Source organism: Bombus huntii, chromosome 7 (genome assembly GCF_024542735.1).
Source record: "Bombus huntii isolate Logan2020A chromosome 7, iyBomHunt1.1, whole genome shotgun sequence".
NCBI lineage: Eukaryota > Metazoa > Arthropoda > Insecta > Hymenoptera > Apidae > Bombus > Bombus huntii.
Genome location: NC_066244.1, coordinates 2,358,073 through 2,376,218, shown reverse-complemented (window position 1 = coordinate 2,376,218; position 18,146 = coordinate 2,358,073). Strand labels below are relative to the sequence as shown.

The 18,146-nt window shown below is 41.5% G+C and overlaps 1 protein-coding gene across 25 annotated transcripts in view; it reads right to left on the bottom strand.

Annotated features, from left to right (window-relative positions):
- The window catches only part of LOC126867574 (protein turtle-like), a 159,630-nt gene that overhangs the window by 127,961 nt on the left and 13,523 nt on the right, over nucleotides 1–18,146 (bottom strand). For all 25 annotated transcript variants that reach the window (XR_007690352.1, XR_007690351.1, XR_007690354.1 and 22 more), the window contains one exon: nucleotides 2,543–2,595. The gene's annotated coding sequence lies outside the window, so the exon portion shown is untranslated. The remainder of the gene's footprint in view (nucleotides 1–2,542; nucleotides 2,596–18,146) is intronic.

Here is an 18,146-nt window from a genome sequence, read left to right as displayed (position 1 = left end):
GTAGCGAAGCGACGTAGGAAAGGATCGAGATGTAAACTCGGAAGGTTCGTCGATGGGAATGGAAGTAACGTTGCTGGAGTAGTGGTTTAACTGTTCGCTCGGGGAAGTGAATATAAAGATATTCCGCTGAATATAACGTACGATCGCTGAGCGAGTCGTTAAATTAAATCCAAGCCATCCAGAGAATTTTAGCTTCGTATCGCGACCTCGCGAATTCCAGTGGAACGTCGAAAACGCTTTACGCCAGTAATATAAACGGTATTATTAACACGCGCCAGGCCACTGTTATCGACCTATAAGTTTACAATTAGAGCTGCTTAAATTCGCGAAAGTTTTCGACATGCGGAAGCCAAGCATTCTTCCGCCTTTCCACGATAGAAATACCGAGAGAGAATAGCACTCTCGCGACTGAGAACACATGTTTCCGCGTGCATCGGGTTCTCGACAGAAGTAGCTACTGTACGGTATGCGAGAAACGACAACGAAGTTGGAAAAAGGCCGATGGAAAGAGAGACGAATCATCATCGAGCATCGCGCGGAAGAGCGTCAAGTTGCGTGACGAATTTCCGAGATGAATCGGGTCGACGATATCATGGTAGATCGCGGATCTGTCGCGAATGAATTTCACGAATGTCACGGGAGGAATCGAAAGAGTCGGAAAAATCAGCGTGTAAAACGATCAAGGCCATCATCATCCTACCGTCGCACACATCAGCCAGGTATAGGCGTTATCAAGCTTTCCTCGCGTCTCCTTCTTGGGATCAACCGATCGTTCTACACCTTCCACGTATATGCGACACAATATAGTTCTACTTTAATATATCACCCGTATTATCGACTGCTGCGGAACGCGACAAAGAAAGAACGCCGGGAGAAAAATCGAGGTGCGCTGGAACGAACAGAAGTGACGGGGAATGCAACGATGAACCGAAATCGACAAAGACTTCGGCAAAGACCCGTTTCGCGATAAAGAAATGGAAGGAAAGCAATATCGATGAACCTTCCATCTTCAGGATTTCCCTTGCTTCGGTGAATGCTAAAAAGACAAGGCAATAACGTGCGGATGAATATGAGTTGCTGCAAATTCTGGCGTGTAAATCCATGCGCTCTGAGGGTACCAGAAGATAACAACTTTTGTTAGAAAGATTTTTTGTTGTTTTGTCGTAGAAACCCTACGATAAATAATAAAATTGTTCATACATAACGTGCTGGCTGCAGCGGACTTTAACGGTGGTACCATAATGCCGTGACGATAGTGGAGAATGAACAAGCTATATCGACAATTCAATACACCTGCTTGCTCGAAACACAGAATATCGTTCCTCTAGCTAACTCGTTAAAATTCGTTTAAATTTGTGTTCAGTCCTTTGCGAGATTCGCCTATTCTACTGAACAGAAGCCGAGAGTCCCAGAAAAAGGTAAAATAATTTGACATGATTTGAAAGCGTGAAACGCAAAAGTACAACGAAATGGCAAAAACAGCTAAACGCAGTTACAGAAATAGTCGAGCATGATTTTAACGCTAAATTTACTCGATGCTGATATCGTGCAGTACTTCATCTACATCTAAATGGGCCTATTCTTCTTTTCATCTGGAGAGCGTGTCTATTTACACCAAAAGAAGATCCTGGCAATGCAAGCTTGATTTCAATTAAACTCGCCAACTCTACCGAGATTTTTTCGCCTGCCGCATCTCTGCTGCTTGTATTCATCATGACGGTAGGCAACTTGTTCGTATGCGAATAGTACGATGCAGTAAAAATATGTTTCTCTCGTTTCTTTTTTATCCTAGATGTTGGCGAACGAGGTAGGAGAATAAGAACCAAAGAAAACGAATAAACGCATCGCGATCAAGTTAGAGGTAAATTTTGTCAGTGACGAGTACATATATGTGAGATACAACATAATTCTAAAGTAAGGTTGAACCTTTGTTTGTGCAGAATGTTAAATTCTTTGGAAAAAAATAAGGGATCTAAATGACGAAAGAAGCGGTATGTATCAAAGTGGACGACAAAACCTCGATGTAGGTAGGTTCCTTTGGTTCGATACATCCCTTACTCTCAACTGAGACGAGTTTTTCCATCGCAATGGGGAGGTGGTACGGAGACGTAAAAGCAAGCAAGTGAATAGTTGAAAATTACAGTGAACTCGTCCGTGAGAAGGAATGCTAACTTCTCCGTTCTCCGTATCCTCTTCTCCTCCGCTTTCTTTTCTTCGTGTTTTTTTTTCTCCTCGTAAAGAATCTTCCAATCACCGTGACAGATACGACCGACTTTGATAACACATTCGAATACGAGAGTGCACTTTCAACCAGAAGTACGTTAAATTCTTTCGCGTCAATTATGCCACAACGAAATTATCCATGTGCACACATGCTTATACATTAGAAAAACATACGCACGGTTGACTTTAAGTAGAAAACTTTTTGTGTTGCCGTGGATATTGCGGTAATTCGACAGACACTGATTATTCCAAATTTTTTACAAACACGTGATTTATATTTTTCAATCGTAATCGTAATGTATAGAAGAAGGAAACTTACTGATTCGCGTAGCTCCGACTCGTCGACGAATGTCTCTGCTAGCGGTTTGAAATCTGAAACACAAAAGAAGTCTGCATTATTTTAGACGTACTACATATAAGTATGTAGTATCGGGAAGAAGGGCCTAAGAAACGTCGATGCCAATGCGTTATCGGTCCTTCAAATAAATAGTTTCGCCGAAAAGGCCTACGTGACCCTGGCTACGAGCGTCCGCGGAGCACGTGTGCGGTGGGCCTAGCAAAAGACAAAAGAATGCTACAACGGCCAGAGAGTTAGTTGAAAAGCAGAGTGTGAGTTGAGCGGACACAGAGTGTGAATCGACGTGCGACGATATTATAATCGGTCCTTTTGTTCTTGAATATCGCTTATTTAAACTACACTAAACTCTATTTATATTCCTTTTGTCATTGAATATTGCTTATTAAAATACATTAAACTTTAAATCTACCATCATTACTTGTCCTTACTCTAAGAATTCATCGGTTACTACAAGTATATGTTGCAAATATTAATTGGTATATATTTATTAATATCGCGAAGAAAAACCGAGAAACCTTTCGTTTCATCCAGTCGCAATTGAAACATTGTCCATTGTCTGCAATAATCGTAGCAACGTCCTTTAAGTTTCTTCTCGAGCATCTAACTGATTAAAACTCCCGCTTTTAGTCCGAGTTTCCTGCACAACCTCAAGATACGCTTGGCCTTTTGAGGACAGAGTACATTACCCAGGAATAATTTTACATTTCAAACGTTCGCAAAGATGCGCGAATAATTAGAAAGGAAACTTGATATTCGAGGAAAAGAGGAAAGAAAGAACGACACAGAAGAAACCGACTCGAGATGATTTTATCGCTTTAACCCGTGTAAAACAGATGATTAGTCGACTTGCATGCAAAAAGAACATTATGTCTTGTTGTTAAGTAATTCTTTTTTTTCATACATAAAGCCGTTTGAAGCTTTTTAGTAACCACGAGACAGAAAACGCGCAATTTTGCGGCAGAGATTCTTGTGAAAACGATCGATATATTCAGATACTATTAAATTTGTTAAATTGTCTTAGAGCATTTAAATATTTATCGAAATGATGAATCATCGAGAATTCCACGAGAATCATGAAAAGAATCGCCCATTTCAGCGATTATGATTTTAGTTCACCAGGGAAAGGTATGTATACAGGGTGGTTGGTAACTGATGGTACAAGCGGAAAGGGGGTGATTCTGCGCGAAAAAAGAAGTCGAAAATATACAATAAAAATTTTTCGTTTGAGGCTTTGTTTTCGAGAAAATCGACTTTGAATTTTGAACGGATCTCACTGTAGACTTTTAAAAAAATTAAAAAGAATAAAGAAATAAAATTTGTATTCTATATTTTCGACTTCTTTTTTCGCGCAGAATCACCCCCTTTCCGCTTGTACCATCAGTTACCAACCACCCTGTATATAGCAAGTTTTGTTTCCGTATGATAAAAAGGCACGCATGCAAAAAAAAAGCATAAAACGTTATTAATATGAAGGATACATTAAGAACGGCGAAGAATATGTAACGTATCTGCTTTTGTTTGTTGTTCATTGCTACTGACTCTCCATAGTTTATCTCTCTTGTTAAAACCTTTTAAACACCTTTTTTCGATTTGATATTTCTCTCGCAAAAGGATAAAAAATTTGTCCAGGAAAAAATATGTTATTTTAATCGTTCTTTTCTTAATACGCGTTCTATCCGAGACTTTTCCTCTAAATTATGACTGTTCGGTAATAATCGCATGCTAGTCAGAAATAACAGTGGAATAAACTGGGAGGAAAGGGAAGTAAGCACAAGTGTTTCACATGGCCTGACGATTAACTACGTAAAATGATGATATCTTGTAGCGCATTGCGTGCTCCAGAATATTAATTTCCCTACTTGAAAAGAACATCGCCCATTTAAAATTCGACGCAACGAAAATTATATTTGAACGAATGTTGCAGAGTGCTTGACTATGATTAGTCACGAAGCGCACATATAATTCATATTGCTCATTCATTATGGATTTTAATACTGGTCATGTCAAGAGCATGTCATAAATTAAAGCCTGTGAGATGACAGTTCACCGAAACGAATGAACCCAGGGAATGCCACGTGAACGGACAGAATCAGAGATCGGAATTTTTTCCCGATCAATCTCTCAATTCTCGGCCGAACAAGAATCGATAGACCCTGCGGACACAAGGCAATCAACAGCACCTCTCACGCGACCCTTTGTTCACGCGTACACTCGCACACTTGCACGCGTGAACGCGTGCAACATTAGAATGCATAATTTGCAGCGCGCACCACCTTTCGAATATCCGATTAGGCACCACCGCAATCTTTTTTATTCAAAATTATGGATTTCATCTTCTGTCCATAGTAAAACTTTGCACGGCCAAAGGATGAAAGACGGACGTGAGCGAACGACATGGACGAATAGAATAAAGATGCAAATACCGAAAGCACCACGATGAATAGAATTTCGTTAGTGTTCGAAGCAGCCGGAAATTCCAAGTTATGCGGCAGCAAGAGTCCCACAACGAACCCCGAAATGGTGGCTTTATAACCCACGCGTGTTCACGTACTGTAACGTTCGCACACTTACGAACGCGTATCCAACGAGAGCATGCGAGGAAGGGCCATTAAGAGGTGGCACTACCTAGTTTTCCTGTCGTTTCTTCGTGATACCGCCGTCTGGCAAATGTATTACCCCCTCCCTTTAATTACACGCGTTACGTACGCTCGTTAATTAGGCTGCGCTCGAGAATCAGAAAACCGGCTGAGGGTTGCACGCAAGTCATCGCGAATAGTAAATGCTTGTGCCACACGATATTTTTGCCAAATGAGACTTTCGTGATTTCGGTAGATACGTTATATCGTCACGTTTCTTACGTTGCTCGCAATATTCTTCATAATTTTCCGTGTAAATGCCAACCAGATAACACAGGAGCGTCTCGTTATGTTCTTTTACAGTTCTCCACGGCTCGATCATGAATAAATACATACGGATTCTTGTGCGCCAAGATAGCACTTTCTCGGCTTCCATATTCGAACGACAATGTATCGTAAAATGGTCAACAAATTTATTACATACTACTAGGAATAAAAGGAATAAAGAACAGAAATAGGATGGTTAGTGAAGAATCAGATTTTCGGTCATTTTTATTCCACAGAGTACCCGTTAGTACGCAATCTCTATTACAGCTGTGATACATAATGACTACGTTCTTGGTCGATTTCATTAGAAACGGATCAAAGGTACTTCATGATCTGTAAAGTGTTAAGGAAAACTGTGGCAAATCTATGAAATGTACAGCATAAACGAATTCTAAGAAGATTCTGTGAAACATCCGTATAAAAACGAGAATATTAATAACTTCACAGGCGAGTCGCGATAAATCTCGGATAAAGAAGCTAAAACTTTATCGTGAAGATCGTAAGCGAGGAAACGCTCGGATTTCAGCGTATATCATAACCCGGACCGAGAAAAAACTTTACCACCCATTGCTAGGAAATATAGCGCCCCATGATACAACGAGAAATCCTGTGGTGAGCGGCATGGCGGTCTCACTCGTCCATATAACTACTTGTTATAGCATGCAAGCAACCGTGATAAAATACAGAGAGGATCGTTAAAATGTTTCCCTGTATACCCACAAGAGAATATACTTGTTACCTTTCCTCAAGAACAGTACAAAAAATTGTCCCAAGTCGAACGATATACTCGTAGAGAGAATCGTTCTGTGTCGTAATATTCACGATAAGTCGCACGAAATAATGTACGCGAGAGATCGAATCGCTAACGTAATTCAAAGGAATCGACTGGTTGGCTTTGATCGTGGAACTCACGAGTCAGAATAACGCGTGTGCTCGTACTGTGGCAAGCGTTTATCCGCTTTCTCTCTCCGTGAACTTGAAATCGAATTACACGCGTTCACGCACACGAGCAATTCGCTCTTACGCAATTCCCCGTAATTCCAGACACACGAGTACAGTCCGCGGACCGATAGCAGAACCAAGACCGTGAAATCCACAGTACCTACTCTACGACACGTCAACGACCACCTTGCAGTCTTATTGTCTTCGTTGAGAATACAACGCAGTCGCGGTACGCTGCCATTCGCCAACTTTATTCGCCACAATATCCAAACGACGATTTCCACGGTGCCACTTCGTGCGAATAATTTGCATACACGACGCGATGGTGAAAACAGAATCGTTCTTCTCTTTCTTCTCGAATACGTGAATAAGAAGTCTCTATGTAAATAAAACGCCGCAAGCTCCGATAAAAATCGTAACGGAGTTCAATTTACTCGATCTCCTCGATAATATCGGTCTTGACTCGATTAGTTTATCGACGTGCAGGCTCTAATTAATGAATTGCCTACCACGTTCCCAAGCACGAACGAAATCGAATGAAAAGCATCGGAAGAAGTGAGGGAAATGGATGAAACAGATCAAATTTAAATAATCGCTCGAGATCTTCCTTGAACCTTCGCCATTAATATGCAGCGATAATCCATTTGAATTGGAAAATATCTTCCAGATAAAATGATAGAACACCGTCCTTCAAATTTCATCCTCTAACGTAAGTTAAAGTTGTCGCGATAAATTTGTACGTTTTCTTGCGATTTATGTTATTCGTTTCTCTCGAAATTATAGCACTCAAGGAATACACGAGGTAGTTAATTCTTCCCACTAACGTAAGAAGTCATTTGCGTCGTTAGTTTAGAAAACATCGTTCTAGGCAGTTTTACATTTTACCGGTGCCGAATTCATTATCGCATTAATTTTAAAAGCCGTCGAAACGATCTCTCGCCTCGCGTATAACAAAACCACCGTCGTTACCCCGACCATCAAGCTGAAATGACCGATGGCGTTTACGCGGCAGTAGCCTATTCTTTCTTACGCAAGGTTTGAACCCTTTATTCTAAGCGAAATAATACCCTTCTCGTCCATGAGCCGACGTGTCGACGTGTCAGTTACGTAATTGCGCCAAACACACGCGCCAGTGAATTCGCTAATTACGAATAGCTGAATGAAACGAAGAAAGAGACCGGTGGCAGAAAATAGAGGCCGGGGATGAAAGATTCACCGTACTGTACGTATATCTTGTTTAGGTTGCGTACAATATACGTCACGCAATTCCCACCACTATGGCATGACATCGCGGTATCATGAATTCTCACACCCAGTAGGAGTGCGTTCACTCCGTGCTCGATGAGTCGTCGACCATCTCTTTTCTTCTGACAAGTATCCCTTGGACATTTTTATCGACTTACGAACCGCTCGTTAAAAAAAGAAAAATGTATAGAACACGAAATTGCAATCATCGAAAGAGGATTCGGTGAGACCTACTGCCTTTCGTGGATTAACAGATTTTTTAGTAACAATTTCATCAAACCAGATAAACAACAATGCAGATTTGCGGTAATGTACGGGCGATCGAGCTTGGTCTTCGATAGAGACAAGCGATAGTAACGCCGTGTTTCACGATGCATTAACTGCAGCTGTCGCGGCACGTCTGCACAGGACGGACTAGGACCGAGCTATTACATTATGCACATGTGGGTCACATAAATACATCGATCTCATTGGTCGCCGATAGCAATTGGACCGATCCATCCGATCAACGTCAGTGGCAATGGTACAGAGAACGTTTCAGATGCCATGCTCTTGGAAGATGTTCAACCTCTTGGTATTCCACGACAAAGAGCTTTGTTACTTACACGAGTTCGATTCTAATACATCCATCCAATTCTATCAATACCTAACCCAAATCTTTCCAACGAAATTACTCGACAAACCTTTAAAGAACATTTCTGTAATCGTATAGTTGATTTCATTGTACTAAATATGAAAGGAGCTTCATTTTAGAACGAAAACCTTAATAAGACTTGGTTTGTCGTGCTGCTGACTGCTCATTAGCCGATTAAAAAGGCGTATTCTGACACGAAAAAAGAACGGGTAGCTTCCAGTGGTTCCGATAAAACTGACTCACGTCGAATTACCTCATTAACGATGTAATTGATAAAGAGTAAAGACATCTGTACTTAGTTTAATGAAGGGATTATCCATTCATGTCGCGTATATTCACTTTGACGCTTTACCATGCGCAAACGACATTATTGTTTAAAGGAACTGTTTAAGACGGAACAAAGAAAAAGGGGCAGGATATGATACATCAGCTTACCCTAAGTTTTGTCTTTCTTTACTTCTTTCCGCCGAAAGTTATACGTGCGGGAAAAAAGTAGTAATATGCGTTGCTGAAGGGTGTCACAGTCGTTAAACTTAGCGCCGAGTCAAACCGTGGGAAAGAAAGGAGAAAGAAAATGATACGTGCGCAGTCACTTGTAAGTTCAGTAGCGAAGGTAGAAACTAAGGTTAGAGGCAGGAATAACCCAAGACTTCTATCAAAGTGGATGGGGTCGAAGTTAGTAACTAAACGAGTTTCTCGCTAACAAACCCACTGGCGCGAAACAATGTCGCTGACAGTCGAGGTTTACGAGGGAATTATTGGAGAAGCTGCGTTAATATTGTTCAAAAGTTTGCGCTACGTGATACAACGATAGGAAATATAGGAGAATCGAGTGGAGAGAAAATGGTTATCCAATAAATTTGAACGATAAACTTCACATCTCCGTGGTTACTAAGGAAATTACTACGGAAAAGTAACCAAAGTATTGAAACGAAAGAGCAAGTTTAGAAATTTAATTGACCCGATCGTTTAGCGACGATTTGGAAACGAGCGCGTAATCTACGATAAAATCCTTCCGGCTAGATCGAGTTTCCCGTAAACAAAAGCAACGCTTTATCGAATGTAATGAAAAATAATAGTTACCCAACGATATCACAATCGCTATTAACATATGAAAATGGGGCATTTATGGGGCTGCTTATTATCATAAACGTGCATAATAGGAAAATAACAGGTCGAAATAACATTTCTCCCAAGATAAAGAAATACGTAGCGCATAAAGCTCGCGCCCTGAATTCACTTTTCATTCATCTCACTCGGTAAATAACCGCTAATGAGATGTTGGAGAATAAGGCAGCGCTATTCAAGACCTTTATTAAATCAAGTAGCAAAAGGTAGCGAGATCGTTTGATTTAATCAATGGCCGTATTATAACATAACTGTGTTATCAGCGTTGAATTTTGTAAATTAACGACAAACTTAATCTTCCAATTTGTCGAGTTTCGATAACGGTCGGAATAACGTCGTGAAATTTAACATTCTTTCCGCAAAATGTAAAAAAGACATGGTGACCGTTTCTTCGGCTTATCTCGAAGGAGGCGAAGCAAGGCGAGACAAGGCAAAGCAAAAAGAGAGGAGTTGCCAACGGTCGAAGAAAGGTTGGGAGATAGGAGGAAGGTAGCGAACACTCGACAACTTGTGGATCGTTTCATTATCTTGGAGTGGTACTCGCGCGCAACTTCTAAAGTTTGCCGCGCGGATTCGGGCCATCCGGCAGAGCAGAATAATCATATTACCCATGCCGTGGAGCCTTTGGCAGCCACCCTCTTGACACGATCCTGGCTAGGTACCACGAATCTTAACGCGAGATTCCTATTCGCCACCTCAGATATCATCGGTGTAAATAGCTGCTTGTTTAAGGGGGCTATGTTGTTGTCTGCTTTGAATACAGCCTGCGTATTATGCCGTTGACGTTTACCATTGCATATCTTATCTTGCCTATCTTACTGTTCCGTTTCGCGTAATTTGCATTGCGAGGCAATGCTGTCTGTTTTAATTGAACGAGGAGAATAACTTTGACAAAAGTTACGAAGACGGATGCAAAGTCACGGCGAACCGCGTCAAACGATGCTTAGCCGTATTTTCTGTCTATCAAATTAGTCGGATCGAAACTTTCGACCTCGAAAATATTCAGAAGTAAGAGACACTCTTCTCTATTCGAAATTCTATGCAAAAGCAAAGGTAAATTTGTTGTGCGCTTCAAGACTGGCTATATTGTAATATAGTAATGGATTCGCCGATATTGACTTTCCAAGTATGTACATATTTAGTTCTTGGAAGGAAGAATCAAAAGTCTTCGGGATATATAAGATCAACGTTTGCTTTTCCGGCAAATACATTTCCTACTATCGACGCATATTTTAATCTTAAAATAAGACTCTGGGATAGTAAATTGAATAGTAGGAGTTAGTCGCGTACATACTTTAACTCAGGTTCGGACCTGAAAGAAACACGTTCTTTTTCGCTCTTCGTTTACTGTTACCATCAATTACACTCCCGCAAAGTTCCATTCGTCTCGAAAATAAGCTCTATCGAGGGCGAAAGAAAGATCGAGAAAATACCACGAAAAGAGGAGGAAAGAGAAATTATCCGACTCGAGATTCTTCTCGGTGAAGGAACAGCGAACAAGTTGAGGAAAAGAAAAAAAGGAAAGGGACTAAAATGTAGAGAGGAGGAGCGCGGTTATACGTAATTAAATTTGCAACTGTTAATCGAATTCGAACGGATCGATACCAACTGAACGGCAGAAACGTCGCGAAAGAGTGAAGTGTAGAGGGTGATGCGAGAGGAACGACTTGGGAAGCGAGCAATGCATTGATCAATAAAATCGGACAAACAAACCGGCTAAGCGAGAGGAAATGGTGGTTAAAACTTCCAATTGGAAATGACCCTGACAATGACCAAGAGGCACGAACCAAAGGGGAGGAGAGCAAGAAAAGGAGGTAACCCTTTCTCTTCAATCCTATAATGATGCTCTTCCTGTACCTCCTATTGGTCCAATCGGTGTGTCGCCCAAATCGTCAGTAAAAGTCACACGATCGTCAGAAGGCGTTGCAACGTAGCGACGACACGATCTTGTTTCGACGCACGGTTTTTGTTTGCGATCTTTGTCCTGCTCTTTCCAATTCGTTTACGGCCGAAAGGCCGGAAATTCGAATGATTATCACGCTTGGGGAACAAGAGGGTGGACCGAAATAAAGGCTGCATTCAGAATGGCGTCATCGCGACCAGCGTCCTTCTCGTACGCAATTTAGGTACCATTTCGTAAGTTAATCACTTCATCAAGCGGTGACTCGAGCCATCGCGGATCATTGAGGACAATGTACGTATGCAAATACATTTGCGAGATTGATGACAGACGAAAGACATATATCACGGGTTATGCTCGTAATCAATTGACCTTATAACAAGAATGATCTATATAAACTGTCACGATCGGTGTATTGTCAGCTAGAACGTTATCATCGTTTTATCGATAGTTTCAACGTCATCATAGCTTCTTCGGTGTGGAACGATGCAAAACTTTCGCCTCTATAAATCTGTCCTGTCCGTAAACACATCGATGAATCTATTGCCATTTTGTAGAGAGATCGTCTCGAACGATTCTACCTATAAATCTGCACTCGTGAAATGCCATACAACCCAATACTACCAAACTGCGAGAGAACTTGGACTTCTGTTCTAGGTGAAAGTAATTTTCGACATTGTATTGACATGCAAACAAACGGAAGTGGGCAAAGAAATTACTTAAAGTAGCCATTAGATAAAAGATACTCATATCTAGTTTAGTTATCTAATTTACCTGTCAGCTCTTACCCATTTACCTTTTCCAACATTTACCAAAATTAATGCGAATCTACCATATTGAATCCGTATCTAACTAATACCTACTATAATTTGAGTCTTACGGCGGTAAGAATGAAACAACAAGCCTACACCGAATCAACGATAACGAATGACTCGCAGATTTGGCGTTACCCGTTTTGCATAGATATATACGTTGCAATATATGCGGAAGATGATACATAGCTATGAATATATGCGCATGAACAAATTAACAAACATCGGTTTATCAACTTCTCTATCGATGTCAATCCTTCGTTGTGACACAATAGTATAGACAATATAGGTAACAGACCAAGTCGAAAACTAACCGTACGCAAAACAGAAGATGAAATCAAATCGGAGGAACTGAATTTAGTTACTGTACGCGAAAGTAAAGAAACAGTGTTTCAACAGTGTATCGCGTAGTCTGTCAAGGTGCTTTTATAACTCGCCATCACGGTATATGAGTAAACTTAATTAAAATTGGCTGGCAGGATCGATCGTTAGCTAGAATGCTTGACATCGCATCCCCGGGCACAGAAACCGCAATCGACGCAGCCACGCGGCCCTATGATTATCTACACACGATGTTGCGAGCCAACGGGCTCACGTCGTCTATCGTGCATGAACGTCGTGTACGAAGTCACGAGGAATGCGTCTAAAAGGAGTGGACATTGGGAAAAATAGAGAAAAATAATAGAGATTGCGCGCATCGAAAGTTGAGAATCGCGAACGACCAACTATTATCGGTTCCTGGTCTACTCCGTATGTGCCCTGTCTGGACCTACGGAATCCAACTATGGGGAATAGCAAGTAACTCCAACATTGAAATACTTCAATGCTTCCAATCGAAAACGCTAAGATCCTTAATTGATACACCTTGGTATGTTACCAACGAAACAATATCGCGACCTCAAGATACCCACAGTCAAAGAGGAAATAGCAAAATATAGCGACAGATATAGCAAAAGTGTCAACAAACACCGAAACCCCCTAATCACTGGACTACTTGATACGTCGGACCAGATCCGTAGGCTGAAGAGACACTATCCGCTAGACCTAAACGATAGATTCAATTAGTTATTTAAATTAAGCAATATTTACTTATTTATAATACTTACTTACAAATTATACTTATCTATAATAAGTATTAACTTATTATAAATAATTAGCCATGTTACTGCGCCACGCCAAAAAATTACTGAAAATTCTCAACGCGAGAATTGATTGTAATTTTAATAAATATTAAAAAAAAACTCCGTATGTGCATTGCAGTTTAGTCAAAACCACCTTTTTGCCGCCAGCTCGTTTTTTTTCGCTTTTGCTTTTTGTGCGACCAGGTACCGGCCACCGCTTGGTTACACCTACGATCGTTCGGCTGCGTTTGAATTAGTATAGAATCCCATGCGCGGTGCACTTAATTACACCGTTAACGTCGTTTAATTATCGATAGTGCTTATGTCGAAGCACAGTTTCGACATAAACAAATATCTAGAATAGCTTCCAAAGCACTACGGATTGACGAGATATCGTACCTTAAAGGATCCGTTTCAACTAATTTGCGTTTGTTCTAAACGATTTACCAACAATTGGAATACTCTCGAAATAGCTTAGACAAATACACGATTCTGTCGGTATTATCGGCAACTGTCGATTCCAAGCGAATGCAATAAAGTCTAACGATGGATTCGCCGTCTTCGAATGATGGCTTTTCCTGTTCACCGAACCCTCGTACTTTTTCCCTTTAACGATCACGCGATGAGTCGTTGAATGTCGACTGTCCAGGCTGCCGTTCACGAGTTTAGTAGTATCGGAGAAAGAATGCGCGGTCTCCTTCACAGACAATCGGAGACGATTTTACGCTCGATCGTCGATCCTTCCTACTTGATATCTTTTATGAGACAGAGCCAAACGGTCAAGCGAAAAAGGAAGACCCTGCTGTTGAAAACGCACCTAATGAACAGCACCGAATGAATCGAAAACGTCATGCGGCCCTGTTCGGCATCGATGCGACCGCACGCTTGTAAAAGAGCTCCGAAAACATCGTGTCATGGGAACGACCGCCTCGGTATTACAGTCGTTCTTTGGTAGCTTTATTCGAGAAAGGAATCTCCAATAACTGGTCTCCGTTCGATCGTACTCGAGTGCACAAATCGCAAGAAAGTTATGACTCTGTGGAACAAAAGATAAGCATTGATGAACGATACTTGGACACTTAAACATGATTTCGATTCGAATTCTGTAATGACATCGAGAAGATTGCGAAGCTAGGGGGGCATCGGGCCTACTTCGAAATCGCGTTTAAAAAGGTCGGTGATCAATGTACAATCCAAGCCACAAACGAACTAGATATGTATTTGCGCTATATTAATTGCAGTTGTTGATGCCGATGCTTCGGTTAATAGGTATTTTCAGACTGATTGTTGGTAATTCCACAGGCATTCCGTTAATTAAAATATGAAGTGACAGCTAGGTCGACATTTATAAATTTAGCTAGGATAGCTAAATAATAGCCCTATCGTGATCCCTCAAGCATTGTGATTCGAGTAAGCGTCCCGCAACTGTTTGCTAATTCGTCGTATTCCATCTCGTGGAAACCGATCGAGCCTTGCCGGGAAATATTAACTGCTTTCGTAATTTTCCGATAGATTGTGCGCTACCATGCCGCATCGCGTCACTCTCTGTACCGCGGCGTTCCATGTACCCCGGAAATTCTCTTTAAAACGCTGATTGCTACGTCCTCTGACCAAGTCGCGCAAATGGCGAACAAACGCTGCTTCCATTGATGCGATAACCTCAACTGCTTTAATAACTACTGACATAACGTAACAGAGAGAATGTCGGCCCAACGTTTGTACCAGTAAAAAGGTGAAAAGGTAATAACGTCTAATATACGATAGGTTCTTGATCCATCACTCCACATATGTTGATCCGCGACCTTATGGCATAAATCTGATATTCCTTTGGGCGTGAAATTTATTGATAGCTTGGTTTAGCTTTGCGTTCCTATCGCCTCGCATATACGTAAAACGTATAAATGTAGTTACAAACTTTTATGTTACGCGTATTAAATTATAAGGGGAGAACTTTGTCTAATGCACGACAACCGCACACGAAGGATAATATTCCAGAACCAATTTGGAAACATCCTTCGTATCGACAACTGGACATGTTTAGATGGCATATTAAGCGAATCTAGCCAACATAGTAAGAATTATTTATACATCGCAGCCTGTGCGTGTATTTCAATAAACTCCGTTGGGAATGTCTGTTGGAAATTCCTGGTATAAATTGGGAGGTAACGGGTAGTGACAGAGAATGGAGAAGAAGATAGATTAGAAAATGGGAGAAACAAGAGACAACGAACGCGATTAGAGACACTGTTCTAATACATCGACGAATTGGTTTGCCGTTGCAATCGAAGCCAAAGATTGCTATGTATATGTACGCGGACAATACCGGGAAAGGAGTTAAAGACGAATGACAGGATGGCTTCCCTTTATTCCTGATCCCGGAGAACACGAAACCGCAGCTTCGATCGGCCATTACTTAGAACTCGATTTATTGCCAGCGAATAACGCGCTGGCGCTGCTCACAGCTGTGTTACGGATAATGCAGGTACAGGTGCAGCAAGAGGATGGCTTCCAGGACACACGAATTTATAACGGCTGGCTTGTGTACGCGTCCGACCTTGCTCGAATCGTCGCGTCGTTGGGAAACGAGACCGTGCTTTCCCGGTATTTTCTTTTTTCTCTCTCCTCACATCCTATCACACGGTTCGTTGCCTGTCCGCCACGAAAATCCCTCTAGGGAAAGATTTACAGACTCGTAAATCGTTCCCGATCTGCTCGGAAATGATGTTCGATCTCGTTCCGAGAAAGAGACAAAGACAGCTCGGATTATATATCGACAAGCCGAACAAAGTCTATTTCATATTCCAGTCAGAATCGTGTGATTCCTAATGAAATAATTTTCCTGCGATACACGCATAAGCACGCGGAACAATTCTTGCGGAAGAATTTCTTTCGGGAAAACGTTTTAAACGTTGCCCCGGTTCGAGTAGGCAGGCGACTCAGTTGACTTAGTAACAATAAAAAACGAGATTCATTTCTACGGCCGTATATTCGTCGAGGAAAGACCTACGTTCACGACATTCCCATGTGCAAGGATTTACGGAGAAACTGGCTTTTCAAAGAATAATCCGCAGGATGCGGAGAAAACTTCAAAATTGGTCTTCAAAGTACGGGAACTGGGACCGTGATAAATCGGTCGAAAAGGATATTTGCCGAGGTTCCTGCAAATACCGAATCCTACCTTTGTTGGTCTCACGAGGGTCATAAGTTTCGGTAGCCCAATATCTTTTCAGCTGTTACGACACCTATAATGGTAGTCATTATGCGCGTGGAATACGTAAAACATCGATAAATCAAAAAACAATATGACAAACACGTTCCAAGAAAGCGGACAAATCTTCATCCAAGGATCGAATTCGGCCAATTTGCGAAGCCAACACATTTAATCGATATCTCTTTTTCGATTAACTCGAGGAATATCACATACCATCGTCTATAGATACAACTCATTTACACAAACGTACGAGTGTACGGAATCGTAACAGAGACTTAAGGTTACGCACGACATGCGCCCGCAACGTCCAGCAACCAAGTATGTATGTAGAGTACCTCTAGGTATTCGTGGCACTGCTCTTCGAACACTGGTTCACCTTGGATGTGTCTCGACTCCGACTCGCCTCGCATACGACTCGTCGCGGTCAGTTTGATAATCTTACGAAAAGAGGATAATTTGATCAGGTATTACTTATGAAAAAATTGCCTAATAGCTAGGTGTCAATTGATTCTATTCGATCTTGAGATGAAAACCTCGACAAAGATATTCTACGCTGATAGCTCGTTCAAGAGTATTCTTCTCTACGCAGAGACATTAAGTTACACCACTATTCGATCGACCACGCTACAATGACTGTCCGTTTTCCCAACCTTAACGGGATGCTGGTGCGAAACATTTAGAATCTAGTACGTGAAATCCTCGATGACAAGCCACGCTTGTCACAGAGCAAAAAAACGCAATAAATACGAGGAGGCAAGAAGGTTAGACCACACACGATAAAAGCACAAAGAATCGCTGCCAAAACGCGTAACACAATCTATGAAATCTCTATCTATCGACCGTTAACCACCAACAATTGCGTTCTAGTAAGAAAAGACGTGTGCGCTGTTCAGGAAAAACCTTGTCAAATGTTTAGATTATAAAGTATGTCTTCAGAAGAAATCTTAATTTCGCTTTTAATAGGGTGGTCTGCTATTTCGGTTAGGGGCAATATTTAAAGTCAAGAGAAAGAAAGAAAAATAGGCGAAACATCGCGTTGCTCGCAACACCGTGCAATACCGTACAATTGATTCATTAACTACATTCACAGCATCCACACAATGTTTAAGCGACGGTCTTTGCAAAGGCATTCAAGCGTGAAGACAGCTTCCTTCCTTCCGGTCCAAACTCTGCAACCGGGTTCAGCAATTCTACAAAGTTAGTTTCGACTGCTCTGACCACGAGTGCCCATCACAGTCGCGTTCGAATGTTCCTTTAACACCAGGGTTACGACTGCTGCTGTTACAACGTGGAGTTAGCCGACCGCAATCGTTACAGGTAATAATATGGCATCTACAAGCCAGGTAGATGTAGTTTTGCCCGGTGGATACTACTTCCAAGTTTGCACGATTTTTAAAAACCGGTTCCCGTCAGAAATTCCGAAACGATCCTTCTTGAGGGGACACTCAGACTCGAAGGTGCCTACCTCTTGTTCTTGCGAAACGTTCTAACTGTGTTTTACGATTCGACGAGTTTCGATGAAATTTCCGTATTCATCCACGCGTCAAAATTACGTTCCAATCTTATTTTTTTAATTGTATCAATACAAACGCAGTGATACGTTTTCATTTGACAATTATTATTGAAAATGAAGACCTCGCTGTTCTTTCATTCACAAATCGTTGAGTCG